General features: G+C 39.9%; 1 non-coding gene across 1 annotated transcript; it reads left to right on the plus strand.

The window, feature by feature from the left end:
* Window positions 1–2,410: 2,410 nt before the first annotated feature.
* On the plus strand, window positions 2,411–2,509 carry LOC115599194. Its single transcript, XR_003988201.1, has one exon. It is a non-coding gene; the product is annotated as a small nucleolar RNA Me28S-Am2589 (small nucleolar RNA).
* The last annotated feature ends 3,491 nt before the right edge of the window (window positions 2,510–6,000 follow it).

Consider the following 6,000-nt stretch of genomic DNA (forward strand, 5'->3'; position numbering starts at 1 on the left):
TTTTTTCTGAAAGTATGAAGAGATGAGGGCTACAAAAACTATGGATCTGTAACTGACTTCAATGGGGCTGCTTAGCTTTTTAGAATTAAATACAGGATTTACAAATTGCAGACATTAAAGCTTATGGTTAAGCTTGCTCTGCTGTCAGAAGGGCTCTGGGTTTTTCTGGCCTCTGCTTAAATGTCTTGTGTCTGTCTGGAGACACCTCCTGCGTTTTGCAGCCCTGCCTTGCTCCACTGCAAAGATGCTGATCTCTGCTAAGTTGTGCAGCTCTAACTTTGTCTTTTTCTAAATGTACAAATACAAACCAAGATTAAACCAGTTAGGTCATTTTCATGTGTGACCTAATACAGTTTCCATAGAGGCACTAATGGCCTTTCCTCCCTCACACTATGAGTTCCTAATGAGACATTAATGAGATGTTAATTGCTTATGCAAATTTAGAGTAGTAGACAATGAAAGTTGTACCAAGAGTTTAAGGGCCATATAACTGCTCTGGTGTTCACACAATTCCCATTAACATTAATTGGAGTTGCATGTAGATCAGAGTTTGGTATCTTCAAAAGTTGTAAAATAAACCATTGAATACTAATAGGCCAAGTTATAGTCATGTATCTTTTCTATAAGTACTTCGGGTTCTATAGGGGTTGCTAGCAAGTCATCTAGTGTTAAAATTCTCCAGATGGCACTGAAAGTAGTTTAAAATACATAAGAATTGTTTTAACTTAATATGTCAGAAATGTGAAATTTTATTCCACATGTTTATGAATAAAACACGGGGTTTGGATATTTTAACCCCTTCAAAACTTCTGTGGTGATGTAAAGCAGAAGCTGCATTTCTAAAAGTAACTCATGGAGATGTTGAAAGGAATTAATTCACTTACTCTAGTCAGGGTCTGCTGATGAGCTACTGGGAGAAGAGTCACTAAAACTCTCTGACCACCCAGCTATGTGACACATTGCTGGTATCTCCAAGGCTGTCTCTGCCTTAACATCTCTGCTCTCATTTCCGTCCCTCCTCTCCCTTGCTGCTCCCCTGTCAGTTTATTTAACACCTTCCTTGCAGCCCAGTTCCTGTGCAGATCAGTGCATCTTTGTAAGAGCAATAATGCCTCTGTGTAGAACCTGCTTTTGCTCTGACAGATTGATAGACAATCCATGTTCATTCCCTGCCAAGAAGCCCCACTTGACCTGTTTAATGCCACAGCTTTTTAGGGTGAGCACTGGGAGTCCTTTGCTTTGCTCCACTGAGAACTAACTCAGTGCTTGTATCCCCCTCAAGTGGAAACACCAGGGTCAAGGAATTGAGCCAGCAAGGCACAAGCTCTCATGTATTTAGAATGCCCATGTGGTACTAGAAGCCTCTGGCCCCCTGGGAGGTTTTTCAGTCGTTGCAGGTTCATTGTAATGGTAAAACTCTCAAATCTGGGAATGGCAGCATGTTGGTCCCAGCCTGGCAGCTCCAGCACCTCACACTCCATCACTTGCACCCCTCTCCAGGCCCTCTCACCTCTTACAGTCAGTTCCACTTTAAACTCTTCTATCTCATTCCCAGCCTCCAGTTAGGCACTGCAACACTCTCATTCCAGAACAAGTGTGTTACTGGGAACCTGAGATATTTGTGAGGTTGGTTAAAATGACCTGCAATGCTAAGGGAGTTAAACAGAAAGTTTAGCAAATGTAAAGTAGTAAGTTATACTTGTCTGCAAATAACAACAACAACATCAAAAATCTAAAAAACTATGTATCAGTTAAATTACTGAAGCAGGCTAAAACTTCAGGGAAGGAAAGTTCTTGGCTGTACAATCAAAACAACTCACCTACAGTGGTGTTTTCCCTTAGAACAGCAAAGTAGTGGATTTGCCTCTTGTTTCAATATAGGTGAGAGTTTTTAGAGCAAGAGGATCTGGCCAGTATCTGTTGTTTCCTTAACAATAGCATCCCATTGTTAAGCAAAATATTTATTCCAGTTACATTTAAAGCACTAGAAATCCAAAATTAAGGCAGGATAAAATAAGTACTGATTTCATTAAAATGGTAATGTATGGCAGTTCTTTTTGGGATCCTAGCATGTACACATTGTATAACTTGAGGTGAAATAGAAAAGGGGAGGAAGATATCTGAAGAAAGCCAATAACCCCCATGCTACACTTAGGGTAGTATCAAACAAAAAAAGAGTGAGAAGTGATGTGCTGAATGAGGGTGTATGTGCCATTAAGGCAGAGAACTTTATGAACAAATATTTATAGACTATTAAATTATTTTTTAAAAATAGAAATTTTAGGGTGATTTCCATATGTATGCAGTAATTGATGAAGCTGTAAAGGTTACCCCTGCTGTGCAAGGGAGAAGACTTACTCTGAGACCTTCAGATAATCAAGAACAAGAGTTCTTGTCTCCTCTCTGACAATAGAAATTAATGATAAACTGATACTGAAGTGTTTACCTGACCTATATTTGATAGACATCAAAGTAACTTTAATGTCCAAAGCATGGGGCATTTTCAAATTGTGTTTACTTAGTTTTAAGTGAGGAAAACTGGTACAAGGAAATGTTTCTATTTCCAAGCACAATAAATCAAACCTTTTTCTGAGACTTCTTTCCTATCTGATGTACTTACACAGAATGATGGGAGAAAAGTAAATTGGAAAGGAGGGAAAGAAGTTCTGCATTTATTCAGAAGAGAACATTACAGCAACTTGGCTAATGACAAAACAGCCCTACAAGATTCCAGCTCCAGAGGAGCTCACAGTGGAGTTCTATTAGAAAAATGAATGTTTTGTCCTGGATCTATGAAAACCCATTAATCACAAAGAGGATTAAGCCAAATAGCTCACAGACATCATGGAAGTCCATAGGACATGTAACCACTGACAGTCATTTCAAAGGCTTCATCTGTTCAGTCCAAGGGTTACCACACACACTGGGTACCTCCCTGCTGTTTAGTTGCTGAAATTTTACATGAGAAATGACAACTGCAGCAGGGAGGAGATAAGAAATGAGATTTGTTTAAAAGAGGAGGATCACAGTGTTTTAATTTCCCTCTTGCTCTGATGCTGTGGATCTCTGTTGGCATCCAGCCTTGGAACCTGGGCAGGCAGAGTATGGTAGAAACAGGCAAAAAGGAATTGAGTGCCAGCTTCTGCCTTCCTTCTTCCTATACCCAACCCAAAAGAGGCCCTCCCATCACTTCCAGGAGTTTTTAATGTCTTTCTAGTGTAGGGTTCACACTGCTACTAGTCGCAATTTGAAGGCTTCATAGGGGCACTGATTTTTCTCAGTGAATGCCTAAGGTCTAGGCTGGATTTTTCCATTTTTGGGGGGGAATACATCCCCCACTCACAGGTTTTTCCCAACTCAATGAAAGAGAGCTCTGTGCTGGTGTCTCATGTCTTAACTGCCTGTTCCCATCTCCTAAAAACATTTCATCTATTATAGCAGATTTCACCAGGATGGTCCCCTTTCAATTCCTATGGTTTCAATATTTTAAGGAGAGGGAAAGAAATTGTTTGTTTTTAATAGAATAAGTGTAGAAAATATCTAACAAACGATCAATATTGAGAATATTTTACAATGTTACAGAGACAATAGCATGTTTTGATGTTATTTGCAGCTTTAATGGTCAGACTGCAACAAATATATAGAATGAATATTAGCACAAAGGATACTTTTAATGACACTAGTGAAATTCAGTGTGCAACTATCATTTTTCACTTCTGTTATTATCATTGCTTGGTCCCTGAAAAAGAACAGTGTAAGCACTTAGTCTCCAGCAAAAAATAAAGAGAACTCCAGAAGAGAGAGAAAGCACATCAGCAATTTAGTTTAATTGGTCTTCTGCTCTGCATCCCAGAGTGCACAAATCTACACCCTGCTTTCAAAGAAACAAGTTTTATTAATAAACAATTTCCTATTTTTTTCATGTTTCATCTTTTACTCTGTGCTCTGTTTCTTTCCCATTTCCCTCCATTGAAGGTACTTAAGCATCCCTGTGATGCTTCAGAGGTAAATTGTAAAGCTCTCTGATGCCAGAGGAGCAGAGGAGGATGTTGCACCTCCTGAGATTGTACAAAGAGTGATGGGGTTTGGGGGGGGAGCAGAGGCTGAGGCTCAAAGATCTTGAGACATCTCTAGAAAAACCTCAGGGTGTAGCCATGGACTCTGCCCTTCCTGCAAGAGAAGCCTCTTCCTCTCCTTTTTGTCTTTCCAAAGCATGCCACAAAAGTCTCTGTCAGTACAATCCTTTTCCTTTTTTTAGGCATCACTGTCCCCCAAATCCAGATATGTTTCAAGCTGGCACTGAGTGCATCCCTCCCTCCAGTGAACACGTTTCTTGGCAGCTCTGCTGCAGGTTTAAGTATCACCCAGAGCCACCTGCATGGGAACTGCAATTTCTTCATCCTCCAGCCTCCTGCTTTATACCTTTTATAAGGCTCAGGAAATGGATTTAATTTACTTTCTGGGGAGATAAGTATTCCATTAGTGCTTACTCTGACCTTTGCACACTGCAAGGTATTTGCTTTCCCTAATTCTAGCATCATTAGCACTCCATAAGTTTTGAAATCTTCTTACACCCCAAAGCAGCAATGATTATCTGCTATACTTGCTTAATGAGTCATGAAATGCAAGAGCTGTTGATTTGTCCTGCATACAATTAATCCAACAGTTAAGTAATGTCCAAGATTGCTGAAAAGATACAATAAATCTAGTAACCTAGACAACACCTCAAGGTATTGGCTTTACTAATCACAATCAATTAGACTTTTTTTTTGCCTAAGTTTCAAAAAATAAATAGGAAAAAAGTTTTAGCTTTTTTTTCCTTTGTGAAGTTTCAATAACAATTAAGCTTGTCTGTCATTCTGAGGAATGCTGACAGCATTGATCTTTGCTTGTTCTAATCATGTTAAAAGGGTTAAACCAAAGACTTGAAGAGCAAACAGTGTAACACTAACACAGCAGAATGGTTTCATCCCACTAATGAAAAGAAATTGTTGAACAAGATTAGGTGCAAGTAGGCACTCAGATCTGGCTTCGTGATTTGCGTGTAACACAGCTCCATGGAGGCAGCAAAGATGTATTAAACTGAGAAATTAAATTAATCAGGTTGGCAAACTTACTAGTAAAAAGTAGTAGTCTTAATATTATCGAGCCCATGCTTTTTATGAGCTTCACTCAAAGGGCAGAATCCAATCATCAAAAGCATTGGACAAACAAGGTTATTGAACCTAAAAGATCCCTGTCTGTTAAACAGGGAAAAGAGTTGAACATTCTGAGCATGGGCATAAACCTTACAGTAGCTGTTTCTGTAGTGAATACGTTGCTGACCTGGATATGGATGGAATTGCCTTGTGTTGAGCCAGCTCATGGTGACCCAGTGCTCCTTGTACTGGGTTTTAGGATGCAAAGATGGGTGTGCAAGTCCAAAAGGGTATTTCAGCAGCTAAATATTAGCATAGCCAGGGCTATAAAACTTTAGGGGAAATCAAAGCACTGGAGTGTAAAGGATAAAAGCTCTTATGTTCACTACCCAACAGCATAAAATAATCTGATGTATTTTCAGAGGCCTAGCCTAGAACTGTAACTGCAGTGAAATACGTAATGGTGCAGGTTTTGATACCTGCTGCAAGAACTGTTTCTGGTCAACACAAAGTCATGCAGAGGAAGAGTGGTGGAAGGCAGCTGCAACAAATGGCAAACCCAGGAACCCCACCAGTCTGCTCTGTTAAGCAGAAGGGTGACCACGTCTGGTGAGGAACCCCATCTGTTGGGCATGTCTGAGCACGTGTGGTGTATTGAACCTCTATGATAATAGAAGTGAGTTTATAGAAGTGAGAAGTGATTTTACTACAGATGTAAACTTAAGTACACTGTGTTTCTGGCTGAGAAGAAAGCTTGTGACTCACCTTCCCCACCCCAAATCCATAAATTGCCTCTCAGATTGTCAGTCAAATGCACACATTTGCTGAGCTGGTGAAAATGTATTAAGCAGATGAATACATA

Source organism: Calypte anna, chromosome 14 (assembly GCF_003957555.1).
Source record: "Calypte anna isolate BGI_N300 chromosome 14, bCalAnn1_v1.p, whole genome shotgun sequence".
Classification (NCBI taxonomy): Eukaryota; Metazoa; Chordata; class Aves; order Apodiformes; family Trochilidae; genus Calypte; species Calypte anna.